Below are 13,602 nucleotides of genomic sequence, written 5' to 3'. Positions count from 1 at the left end.
ATGGAAGCAACCTAAATGTCCATCGACCAACGAATGGGTAAAGCAGAGGTGATACATATACACAATGGAATATTAATCAGCCATAAAAAGGAGCGAAACTGGGTCATTTGTAGAGACGTGGATGGATCTAGAGATGTCATACAGAGTGAAGTAAGTCAGAAAGAGAAAAACAAATATCAAATATTAACGCATATATGTGGAATCTAGAAAAATGGTACAGGAGAACCGGTTTGCAAGGCAGAAATAGAGACAAAGATGTATAGAACAAACGTATGGACACCAAGGGGGGAAAGTGGGGAATGGTGATGGTGGGATGAATTGGGAGATTGGGATTGACATATATGCACTAACGTGTATAAAATAGATAACTAATAAGAACCTGCTGTATAAAAAAGAAGAAGAAGAAGAAAGAAAGAAAAGGCTTATGTGAAGGTAAAGGTAATAAGAACTGGAGTAGCCTCAGATAATCTGGACTCCGTTCACTCTTGAAGTCTTCTTTCTTCATAGATAAGCAAAGAAAGCCCAAAGAGTGACATCAAGCCAACAGTAGGACTAATTCAGGGAGATTTTGGTAAATTGGAGACTTGGGGAAATATTTCTCCATCAAGTTTTAGGGAGTTGTGAAGAAATTAATATTTACTGGGTTTTGTTGGTGGGTTGTTTTTTTTTTTAATTTTAAGTAAGTTTTTACTAAAGCGTAGACCTGACGTCCAGAGAGAAAGAGCATTTTGTCATTGATTAAGGGAGCTGAGGGAAGAAATGGTCTGGCTTGGACCAGAGAAAGAAGAGAGGGGCAGGAGAGGCAGGTGTGAGTCTTGGAAACCTCCAGCTAGAGCTGTGTAGTGACCTCAGAGGTGGAGGGCCCAGATACAGCCTGTGCAGAGCCTGGGTTATCAAGCTGCTTCAAGCTAGTCACTGGCCCCTCAGCAATCAAATGAGTGTCATCTAAGGCTGTCCTATCTTAGAAAGTTACTTTGAGGGTGACAGCAGGCAGCAGAAGGGGAAGATCTAAAGGGTGTGGTATTTGTGTGAAAAGAGAAAATCTTGATTGCTAAGGTAGTGGTAGGTAAAATCCTGTCAGAGGTGAAAAAAATCTAGGAAGTCTTTCAGGGGTGTCCTGGGTAGGGAAATTTGGGGAAGAGGAAAGGGAAAAAGAACTTTTAATTCAGTCTCTGCCACGGGCCAGGCACAGTGCTAGGTGGCATTTTTTTAAATATCAATTTTAATGAGATATATTTCACATATCATACAATTTACCCATTAAGATGTACAATTCAATGTTTAAATATGCAATTTAAAATGTACAATTCAATAGTTTCTAGTGTATTCTCAGAGTTGTGCAACCATCACCAGTATCTAATTCCAGAACATTTTCATCACCCCCAAAAGAAACTCCACACCCACTGGCAGTCACATACCCACATCACCATTTTCTCCCAACTTTCACCCTAGGCAACCACTAATCTACTTTGTCTATTCTGGACATTTCATATAAACAGAATTATATATTAAGTGGTCTTTTGTGACTGGCTTTTTTCACTTAGCCATAATGTTTTCAAGGTTCATCCATGTTGTAGTATATTTCAGTACTTCACTTCTTTTTATTGCCAGGTAATATTCCATCGTATGGATATACATTTTGTTTATCTATTCATCAGTTGATGGACACTTGGGTTGCTCTACTTTTTGGATATTATGAATAATGCTGCTATAAACATTCATATACAAGTTTTTATGTGGACATATGTTTTTCTAGAATATATACCTGAGAGTGGAAGGGTTGGGTCACATGGTAGCCTATGTTTAACTATGTGGTGAACTGTCCTACTATTTGCAAAAGTGGCTGCACCATTATACATTCCTGCCAGTAGTATATGAGGGTGCTAATTTCTCCACATCCTTGCCAATACTTGTTATCTGACTTTTTGCTTATAGCCACCCTAGTAGGTGTGAAGTGGTATCTCACGGTTTTACTTTGCATTGCCCTGATGCTAATAATGCTGAGCATCTTCTCGGGTGCTTATTGGCAATTTGTATATCTTTGGAGAAATGCCTATTCAGATCTTTTGTCCATTTTAAATTAGATTTTGTCATTTTATTATTGATTCGTAAGAGTTCTTTCTATATTCTAGGTGCAAGTTCCTTTATCAGAGAAATGATTTGGAAACATTTTCTCCTATTCTGTGGGTTTTTTTCACCTTCTTGGTGTTGTCCTTGGAAGCACAAGATGTTTTTACTTTTCATGAAGTCCAATTTATCTATTTTTTTTCTCTTGTCACTTGAGATTTTGGTGTCAACATCTAAGAAACCATTGCCTAATCCAAGGGCATAAAGATAATTATTTGCTTCTCTGGGTGTTCTGCTGATGTGTAGCAATTTTGGATGAGCTATAAAATAAATATATTTAGTTAATAAATGATTATATCTTTATTCCATAAAACAATCCCAACAATTCCAATGAGAATTTAGCTCCCACCATCAGCCATCCATCTACTTAACTGTTCAATTCCAGTATACACATGTAGTGATTTCAGATTTGTTAAAATGAGAAGCAACTTTTTTTTTAAGATTTATTTATTTATTTATTTTTGGCTGCATCGGGTCTTAGTTGTGGCATGCAGCCTCTTCGTTGTGGTGCACAGGCTTCTCTCCAGTTGTGGCGCGCAGGCTCTAGGACACGTGGGCTCTGTAGTTCATGGCACACGGCCTCTCTAGTTGAGGCCCAAGAGCTCAGTAGTTGTGGTGTGTGGGCTTAGTTGCCCCACGGCATGTGGGATCTTAGTTCCCTGACCAGGGATTGAACCCATGTTCCCTGCATTCGAAGGCAGATTCTTTACCACTGGACCACCAGGGAAGTCCCAGAAGCAACTTGTTTTTTACTAACTAGTGTACAGTGCTTAGGTACAGTTCCTTTTGCCTTTAGTTTTATAAACTCCACTCATTTTCTTTATTCCCCTACCTGCTTCAGAGAGGTTGCTTCATATATTTGCAATATATTTAGATTCTTTTATCACACTTTGTATTTCATGCTGGGTTCCCCAAACCTCCTGAATGGTAATTAAAACTTGTATACATTAGCACTATTTACAATAGCCAAGACATGGAAGCAACCTAAATGTCCATCGACAGATGAATGGACAAAGAAGATGTGGTATATATACACAATGGAATACTACTCAGCCATTAAAAAGAATGAAATAATACCATTTGCAGCAACATGGACGCGACTAGAGATTATTATACTAAGTGAAGTAGGTCAGAAAGAGAAAGACAAATACCATGTGATATCACTTATATGTGGAATCTAAAATATGACACAAGTGAATGAAACAGAAATAGACTCACAGACATAGAGAAGAGACTTTTGGTTGCCAAGGGGAAGGGAAGTGCGGGAGGGATGGATTGGGAGTTTGGGATGAGCAGATGAGAACTAGTATATACAGAATGGATAAACAGCAAGGTCCTGTTGCATAGCACAGGGAACTATATTCAATTTCCTGTGATAAACCATAATGGAAACGAATATGAAAAAGAATATATATGTGTAACAATCACTTTGCTGTACAGCTGAAATTAACACAACATTGTAAATCAACTATACTTCAATAAAATTTTTTAAAAACTTGTATGCATTAAACTTTATACTATTTGTGCTGTAAAGTTTTATGGGTTTTAGGTCTTATATACATAGTATCATACAGAATAGTTTCACCACCCTAAAAAAGTCCCATTTGTTTCACCTATTCTACTCCCCTCCTCCTGAGCTCCTGACAACCACTAATCTGTTAACCATCTCTATAGTTTTGTCTTTCCCAGAATGTCATATAATTGGAATATATACAGTATGTAGTCTTTTCAGACTGGCTTCTTTCACTTAGCAACATGCATTTAAGATTCATCCATGTCTTTTTATAACTAATTTCTTTTAATTGTTGAATAATATTCCATTGTATGGATATACCAACCTCATTTTTTATGTACTTAAATTTCTTTGAACTTGAGTTAAATCTTGCAATACTCCCCAGTATGGAAATGTTTCATTACAAGCTTTACATGATCAATTTTTTCAATGATCTATTTGTTACTTTTTCCCCTGCTAGAGGCACCACACCTGTACTTTTTCATTGGCCAGCTCCAATCTAGACTAGCTGTCCTCTAAAGAAGCTACAGAATTATCCTCTTGGGTCTATCCTTTGACATCATGATGGAAACTTCCTTTCTGTCTCTCTATATATATAAACCTCTTGTTCCCTGCATCCAATGTCTTCCTTTTTCTTGGTTTACTTCTTTCTTCTAGTTCCCCAGCAGCATCCTGAGAAATAGTGAATGGAAGATAACATCACTGAAAATGTTGGCTTCATTCATGATTGAGCGTTTGGCTCAGTATAGGGTTGAACACTGAAAATAAATTTTCACTCAGAAAATGTCAAGGGATTTGCTCCATTATTGCTATTGTTGTTGTTTTAGCTTCCAGTGTTGTTACTAAGAAATCTGACGATATTCTGATTTTGGGGGTGGGGGGGAGAGGTTTGTATGTGATCTATTTTTTTTCTTTAGAAGCTCTTAGAATACTTTATCTATGGTATTCTAAATTTTTACAGTGATGTAATTTGGCGAGGGCATTCTTTTTGTTCATGGTGCTGGGCATTTTGGTGGTCTCTATCAATTTGAAGATTCTTATCCTTTAGTTCTGGGAAATATGTCTCTTTGATGATATTCTTCTTACCATTCTGCCTTTTTGGAATGCTCACCAGTAGTTTTTAAACTTCTTGAATTAATCCTCTAATTTTCTTATCCTTTCTCTCCTTATTGTCATCTATTGGTTTTTCTGTTCTAATTTCTGAGAGGTCTCATTTATTTATTTATGCTTTGAGGTCTCCTTGATTTTATCTTTTTACTCCTCTGTTTAGTTTTTCCTTTAATTTTTACTACCATATCTTGAATTTTCAAGAGTACTTCTTTCTTATTCCATGATTACTTTATATACACACCACGTGTACATGTCCAATCTCTTTTTCCTATTTATTCACTTCAGTCTCTCTCTCTTGTTAGATATTTTCTTTAAATGTCTGGCAGCCCTTGACTGGCCATTCATATACAGGAGTAAGGTACTAAAAACTTTCTATTTATTTATTTATTTAATTTTTGGCTGTGTTGGGTCTTTGTTGCTGCACGTGGGCTTTCTCTAGCTGTGTCGAGCAGGGGCTGCTCTTCGTTGCGGTGCGTGGGCTTCTCAGTGTGGTGACTTCCCTTGTTGCAGAGCACGTGCTCTAGGCGTGCAGGCTTCAGTAGTTGTGGCGCAGGGGCTTAGTTGCTCTGTGGCACGTGGGATCTTCCCGGACCAGGGCTTGAACCCGTGTCCCCTGCATTGGCAGGCGGATTCTTAACCACTGCGCCACCAGGAAAGCCCCAGCACTAAAAACTTAATTGAAAGCACCATTTATGGGCAGGACTTCACTGTAGGGAGAGCTGGCTACAATTCTTTTGCTTTTGGTCAAATTGAACTTTTCCAGAGAGTCTATCTCCTATGTCAGCCTCACCCACCCAGACACCTGGAACCCCTGTTTCTGAGCCTTTCATGGGTTTTGTGAGAATTCAGCTTATTGTTTAGGGTGTCCAGTTTTGCCCTTCTGTAACTCTGCCAATCTGGCAAGTCACCCATGTACTTTCTACTTGCACTTTCTACTTTCCTGTATGATTTAAGGCCTCAGATGTCTTCTAGTTTCGTCAAAGACTAGGTTTGCATTTCTGATTTCTGTACTTGTATTTTTTTTTTTTTTTTTTTTTTTTCGGTACGCGGGCCTCTCACTGTTGTGGCCTCTCCCGTTGCGGAGCACAGGCTCCGGACGCGCAGGCTCAGCAGCCATGGTTCACGGGCCCAGCCGCTCCGCGGCATGTGGGATCTTCCCAGACCGGGGCGCGAACCCGCGTCCCCTGCATCGGCAGGTGGACTCTCAACCACTGCGCCACCAGGGAAGCCCTGTACTTGTATTTTTTCAGATGAGAACGGGACAGAAATGTCTATACTCTGCCATCTTAAAATAAGAAGTCTTCTAGAATCTGGATTTGTTTGAAAAGTTTTGATTCATATTTGTGATTTTAATCTGAAAGTTGAAGAGAATTTGGTTAATTTTCTAAATAGAATTTTATAATTTTCTAAATAGAATTTTACAATTAAAAAAATATTCATTTATTTATTTGGCTGGTCTTTAGTTGCAGCTTGCGGGATCTAGTTCCCTGACCAGGGATCGAGCCTGGGCCCCTGCATTGGGAGCACGGAGTCTTAACCGCTGGACCACTAGGGAAGTCCCAAATTTTATAATCATTGGGTTGGCTAGTAGTGTTACATTAGGAAAATTTTCTTTATATTAGATTTGCATGATGGCCATGAGCGTTATATACGGGTACCATTCCCAACACGTTTGTACAGTTAGGAATCTGGGTATAAATGAAGTTAGATGTACTGGTGCCGTAATATAACAAACTATGAAACTTCCTTTTGTGGACAACCACTACGAAACATCTATTACCAGCAGATGGTTTTTTTTTGGGGGGGGGTTATTTATTTATTTGTTTATTTATTAACATCTTTATTGGAGTATAATTGCTTTACGATGGTGTGTTAGTTTCTGCTGTATAACAAAGTGAATCAGCTATATGTATACATATATCCTCATATCCCCTCCCTCTTGCGTCTCCCTCCCACCCTCCCTATCTCACCCCTCTAGGTGGCCACAAAGCACCGAGCTGATCTCCCTGAGCTATGCAGCTGTTAACCACTAACGATTTTACATCTGGTAGTGTATATATGTCAATTCTACTCTCTCACTTTATCTCAGCTTCCCCTTCCCCTTCCCCGTGTTCATCAGCAGATGTTTTTAACCACATAATAATGTCTACAATGGTTGTCTGTGACAAATTGCCAATGGAAGGGATCCAGTTCTTCAACAATACTTACTGTGCATGCTCAGTTGCTTATGGTTGGCACACTGGAAGTTGAGCTGCAGGAGATGGGGGATTAGAATAATCAATCAAAACCAAGGCATCAAAATGACAGTATCAAATATCTTGAGTACTGAATACTCAAGCACTGATGTATGTTTACTGAACAAACTCTGTGTGCCTGTGCTACAGGCTGAAAAATAAAAAGAAATCATGACATCTTTCCTCATGGAGGTTTCAATTCACTTAGAGGAATCACATTATACACATGAGTAACAATGATCAAATAAGTCAGAAGTCAGGAGTGTGGCAAGGTCCATCTTCCTGACACTTTGCTGTGTGTAGTGCTGGTAAAATTTGGAGTTGCCAGTGTCCAGTCCCCAGCCTCTTGGGTGTTGAGAAGCAATTGCAGCAGTGGCAGAAAGCACAATTCAGTGACGAGGCAATTGTGGTAGTGGCTACTGCAGCTCCGTGATCCCTGAATAGCATTTTAGGCAGTGTGCCAAGATTTTTTTTTTTGGCTTAACTGTTCAGGTTCTGGCCCCCTGATCTCCACTTTCCTGATTGTGGCAGAGGAAGCAGAATTCTTGAGAGGTCAGTTCTGCAATGTTCAGGGAGTCACACCTAGAGGTACGCCTTGAGCCCACTCCTCCATTTCTTCCAACAATTTTGTAAGTACCTAACTTCCTGTATTTAATCCCTTTCTGCTTAAAACACCTGGAGTGTTTCTGTTTCCTGCATTGAACCCTGACTAATGTAGAACTAATGTTAAGAATTCGAGGTGTTTGATAGAATCAGATATATTAAATGTGTACTTCAAATGTTTAATAAAATTTGATGAACTACTTATATAATATGCTAAATGTTTGAGGATTTAATCTTTTAAATGTAGGTATTAATTGAATATTAATCATAGAATAAGTAAAAACAATGGATCTTACCCTTATACAAGGTATGATTAGATTAATAATTATCAAGATTTTTAAGTTTAAGAAAAACTAGAGTTTAAAACTTAAGAATTTTAATATACAGTCATCCCTCAGTATCCACAGGGGATTGTTTCCAGGATTCCCTGTGGACACCAAAATCTGTGGATGCTCAATTCCTTATATAAAATGGCATAATATTTGCATATAATCTAAACACATCCTCCCATATACTTTAATCATCTCTGGATTGCTTATGTCAACAAAAAATTAATCAATAGTCAATCTAAGAGAGAAATGGAAAATTTTATTCAAGCCACCTGAGGATTATAACCTGGGAGACAGTCTTTCTGAAAGCTCTGAGGACTGTTCCTCCTGTTGGAGGTCAAGGCACAGTTACATAAGTTTTTGAGACAAAGGGTTGTACATCAAAGTAACATATTGATAGTTTGCATAGTCCAACAAGGTGAGTAGTGGGTTATTGTGACACCTTACAGGATTGAGACAGGAATGTTATCTCCTAAGTAGTTACCTTCAGGGCACCAGGAGGAAATTGCTTTTTTTGGTGAGTAGGCATCTTCTAAGGGGATCTAGTTAATGTATAATGAAGATGCACAATGCATATTAAAGGGGAGTGGGATAGTGGCTCAAACAGGCAGAGAGAGAATTTTATGTTTAATTTTTCTTACCTTAAAATAACCTTATTCCATCACTTATAATACCTAAAACAATGTAAATACTATGTAAATAGTTGTAAATCCAATGTAAATGCTACGAAACTAGTTGTTAGCATACAGCAAATTCAAGTTTTGCTTTTTGAAACTTTCTGGGAATTTTTTTTCAAGTATTTTCAATCCGCTGTTGGTTGAATGCGCAGATATGGAAACTGCAGATACAGAAGGCCAGCTGCATTGAATATCAATTAAAACATAAGTAAGTATAATAGTATCCCCCCCAATGGAAGTTTCCCCTTAGTAAAAAACACAATGGACAGTTAACACTCTATCTCCAGTCCCTCCGACAGAATCTAGTACTGGAGAGTGTTCAGTGAAATTTAAGTGAATGAATGAGCAACAACACCATGAAACAGATTTTATCATCACAATTTTAATGATGAAGAAAGTGAGGTTCAGATAAGCTTACCACTAGGCCAGTAGCCCCTAAAATTGAGTGTATTCACCCAGGTGGTATGTTTAAAATCATACATTTTAAAATCAAATGTCTTATTATGTGCACGATTGTGTAGAAGTCACATACACAATACATTAAAATGTACATATATGAAGGACTTGTGCTCAAAAATGTTTTATTCATGGTGTGAGTGGTCAGGAAAGTTTGTAGGCTACTGGGGTAGACCGAGGACAAATTGTCCTCGGCAGGGTCACGTGGTTTTATGTTTGTACCCGTGGCCTAGTGAGAGTGCTTGAGAAACGTTCTGAATGAGAATGGAAACACAAATAGACGAATCAATGAATAAAAGAAGATGTCCCAGGTAATACAACTAGTAAGTAGAGGTGTCAGGATTCAAATTCAGATCTCTTTAGCTCCAAAGTCTGTACTTTTCTAAGAACAGGCTCCTGCTCAGCACACCAGATTAGCAAGGGGGAACCTGAGATGTATTTCCAACTAGTTGGTTAAAAAAAGAACACATAGGGCTTCCCTGGTGGCGCAGTGGTTGAGAGTCCGCCTGCCGATGCAGGGGACGCGGGTTCGTGCCCCGGTCCGCGAGGATCCCACATGCCGCGGAGCGGCTGGGCCCGTGAGCCATGGCCGCTGAGCCTGCGTGTCCGGAGCCTGTGCTCCGCAACAGGAAAGGCCACAACAGCGAAACGCCCGTGTACTGCAAAAAAAAAAAACAAAAAAAACACATAGATAAACCCTGAGCAACAAAAAGAAGCATTACATTGATCAGGAGGTTTTTAATCAGCCAGTCAGCTTTTCCACAAGGGAGACATCCTTCAGAAACATGGAAAGACAAAAGAGCTGCATCACATTTCCAATAGTTACATGTTTGGATAGCACTAGAGGCTGCATTCTGTGTGGCCAGGGGCACTTTTGTTTCTCTATGTGATACATGGAGAGGATTTCTCAACTTCTTTTCAGCATAGGTCATATCTTCCCTTTCAAAAACAAAAACAAACAAAATCAATTTAGGCAAGACCTCCAACCTTCTTTTCTACTAAGCTGTCTATCCGCAACATCAAATTAGTCACAAGACAGACTCACTTGAGTTTCACTTCTTTCTTCTTCCAAAGAGGAGTAAAATGGACCAATACCTGAGCCAAAAACATTGAAAATCCAAGCACATAGGTGTTTACAGCCTGAATAAGAACGACTATTGATTATTGAAAACCTGTGTGAAGAGCACTGTACCACTAGTTGATTTCCACATGTTATTTCATTTAATCTTCACAACAACCCCAGAAGTATTATGATTACCCCCCCATTTTATAGATGAAGAAACAGAGTCTTAAGTAGGTTGAGTTATGCAAGACCACACAGGTTACGTAAATGGTATAGGAGATTTAAACAAAAACCCACCTTGTTCAGAGCACATCTTTCCACCATACCCATACCAGATTTCCGGATTCCAGAATAAGATACGCAGAGAAGTGCCTCTGCCTACCCCTAGTTGCCAAGAAGTAACATAAGCAAGAAGTAAACCTTGGGGCTTCCCTGGTGGCGCAGTGGTTGAGAGTCCGCCTGCCGATGTAGGGGACACGGGTTCGTGCCCCGGTCCGGGAAGATCCCACATGCCGCGGAGCGGCTGGGCCCGTGAGCCATGGCTGCTGAGCCTGCGCGTCCGGAGCCTGTGCTCCGCAGCGGGAGAGGCCACAACAGTGAGAGGCCCGCGTACCGCAAAAAAAAAAAAAAAAAAAAAAAGAAGTAAACCTTGGCTATTTTGCTAAGCCACTGAGATATGGGGGATTGTTTTATTACTGAAGCATTACCTAACAGAAGTTTGTTGGTATAGGTGTCTTTAAATACAGTGTCATAAACTTTGAAAACCACTTTAATAACATGGTACAGCGCAAATCATGCTTAGTGAGAGTCTCTATTACTTTATACCATCCCCGAACAAGTACTTACTTTTACTTAAGACAAAGGCTCGAAAGTGCTTGAAGCTCTGCAGGAAAGACCATGAGTCGGTCGGGGCATGGCTTTGGCATTCAAATAGTTGCATACGATTTGGTGCATAAACGTCTAAAGAAATATATTCTTTTTTGTTGCTCCTTTTTTAAATTGAGAAAATCTTTTAAATCTATTTAAATCATAGTTGAGAAACTAAAGAATATCAGTTTGAAGGACACCAAATTACAAGTCATCTTGGAGGCAGGGGGCAAATAGCTTGGTCTAGCCTTCCTTATACAGCTCATATCAAAAGGGGGCTATTTTTGGTAGAATTTCAAAGTCACAGAGGTTGAGAGACAGTCTCCCTGACTGGGGAGAGACAATTATATTCTCTTAAGGGCAATTAGAGAACTTTAAGAGTACACTGTCAGTGAGCTTCCCTGGTGGCGCAGTGGTTAAGAATCTGCCTACCAGTGCAGGGGTACGGGGTTCAAGCCCTGGTTCGGGAGAAGCCCACGTGCTGCGGAGCAACTAAGCCCGTGTGCCACAACTACTGGGCCTGTACTTTAGAGCCCGTGCTCGGCAAGAGAAGCCACTGCAATGAGAGAAACCTGGGCACTGCAACTAAGTGTAGCCCCCGCTCTCCACAACTAGAGAAAGCCCGCACGCAGCCACGAAGACCCAATGCAGCCAAAAATAAATAAATAAATTAAATTAATTTTTTTAAAAAAAGTACATTGTCAGGTGGGAACTGTAACTAGAGTCCCAAATATTTATATACTTACTTGCAAACTAAGAATTTATAAGAAACGTTCTAGAATTGTGACTTGATAAAACATTAACAGAAATATCTATAGTTTTTTTTAAAACCTGGATTTAGTTGAAGCTAGGAAAACACATTTTAAGGTGATAAGCAGTTACTGTATCTATAAAGGTAGAAGATATGAATAATCCTTTAGACTGTTTCTTTTCTTTTGTGTTAGGAAGCCTACCCAATGGGGCTCTCCAGTTGCACAAATATAAAATAATACCCACTTACCTTGGGAAAAATTATAAAGAAAGCTCCTTTCTGACCGCAGATATTTTAGACTGAGAAGCTGAATATATTATCAGTACTTGGGCATGTAAATCATTGTTTCTGGCAAACACATGCTATACCACTGCAAAATTATTATGGGGGATTAGGAATGTATAGACAGAAATACTTACCTCTATATGGATGTAGATATGTTTTTGCGGGGATGTGTGTTCCTGTTTAAGCTGTCTCGCACTATAACAGAAACAGATCCAGGAGACCACATAAAGGATGTTCAAACTTGTTTTTCATCACTAACTAGAAGAACTGAAACTGGAAAAAGAAAAATGTACTGGACCATGTTTGGCTGATGAGGTTCAACCTTGACTATGCAGTGAGAAGGTCCTACATGTGGTATTAATTGCAAACAATCCAGACTTTGGAAAATATATCAATGTTGGCCCATAAGGAGGCAGAGGGAGAGGTTATATTCCTGCAGAAAAGAGAGGGAATTCCTTTAGAAGCAAATATTCTCATTCTCAATTGTCTTATATAAAGATAGATCCCAAGACAGGAAATGGAGACTCTAAATTAAGGGAAAGAACTCTTCCTCCCCTGGTGTCTGGATACTACAAAACGTAGAAATTAACTTGGAAGGAATTGCAGCTGGTGAGCTCCTGACCACATGGAGGCAGGTGGGAGCCAGACAAGGAAGGATCCCATGGGCATGGGTCTAGACTGTAGACTACACAGGTATCCACATCTAGTAGTCCTCTGGGGCGAGTGGTGGTACTAGCACCAGCCTGAAAGCTGCTGGGCTCCCAGAACTGTGGAACACAATCTGCAAATTTTGGAAATTTATCTACAAATTCCACAGTGAGTGGACATTAACAGATACTTAGAACAGAACCCGTATGGACTCTTTGCATACGACATCGCGTCAATGCAAGAACAATTACAGAAACCTGCACTCTTACGACGAGCAATTTTGAGTCAACGAGACGACAAAAAAATGCAACCGGTTGGAACAGAGCAGCACCTTCCCTCTGGGCTGGGCAGGCTGGCAGGTTACCTTAGCATTACACTGTAGTAATGGCTGCTGGAGCATGTGTAAGCAAAGTATCACTTGAAGAAGTGTACTACTTATGTTTACAACTATTAACAATATATTACCCATCAAAACACCTACTAGAGAAAGAACATGACAAAACTGAACTTATAAATTAGGTTTAGGCAAAAATTACAAAAGCAGGTTTTTCCCTCTCGGCCAGAGGTTGGCAAACTTTTTCTGTAAAGGGCCAGATATTTTAGGCTTGTGGGCCATGTATTCTATGTTGCAACTACTCAACTCCGCAAGCAAATTTAGAAAAGTAATTCTGAGAGTTTTCAGCTAATCTAACTTTTAAAACAATAAAGGGGGAAAAAACAGTCATACTCTCAAAATTTCAAATAAAAAAATTTTTATTGAAATTATTTCTAACATACTTGACAGCCGCATTAACATATAATACCATTACTACTACTGCTACTAATAGCTAACACTTATATAGGGCTCATAGTATAAGATAAAATTGCCAAAAAAGATAGCATTGTTAGCAAAGAAAGGATATCTGCCATATTTTTATTATAATTCTTTAAACAGCCATT

The sequence above is a fragment of the Phocoena sinus genome, chromosome 20 (assembly GCF_008692025.1).
Source record: "Phocoena sinus isolate mPhoSin1 chromosome 20, mPhoSin1.pri, whole genome shotgun sequence".
NCBI lineage: Eukaryota > Metazoa > Chordata > Mammalia > Artiodactyla > Phocoenidae > Phocoena > Phocoena sinus.
The sequence above is the reverse complement of the archived record's forward strand: the minus strand, read 5'-3'. Positions refer to the sequence as shown.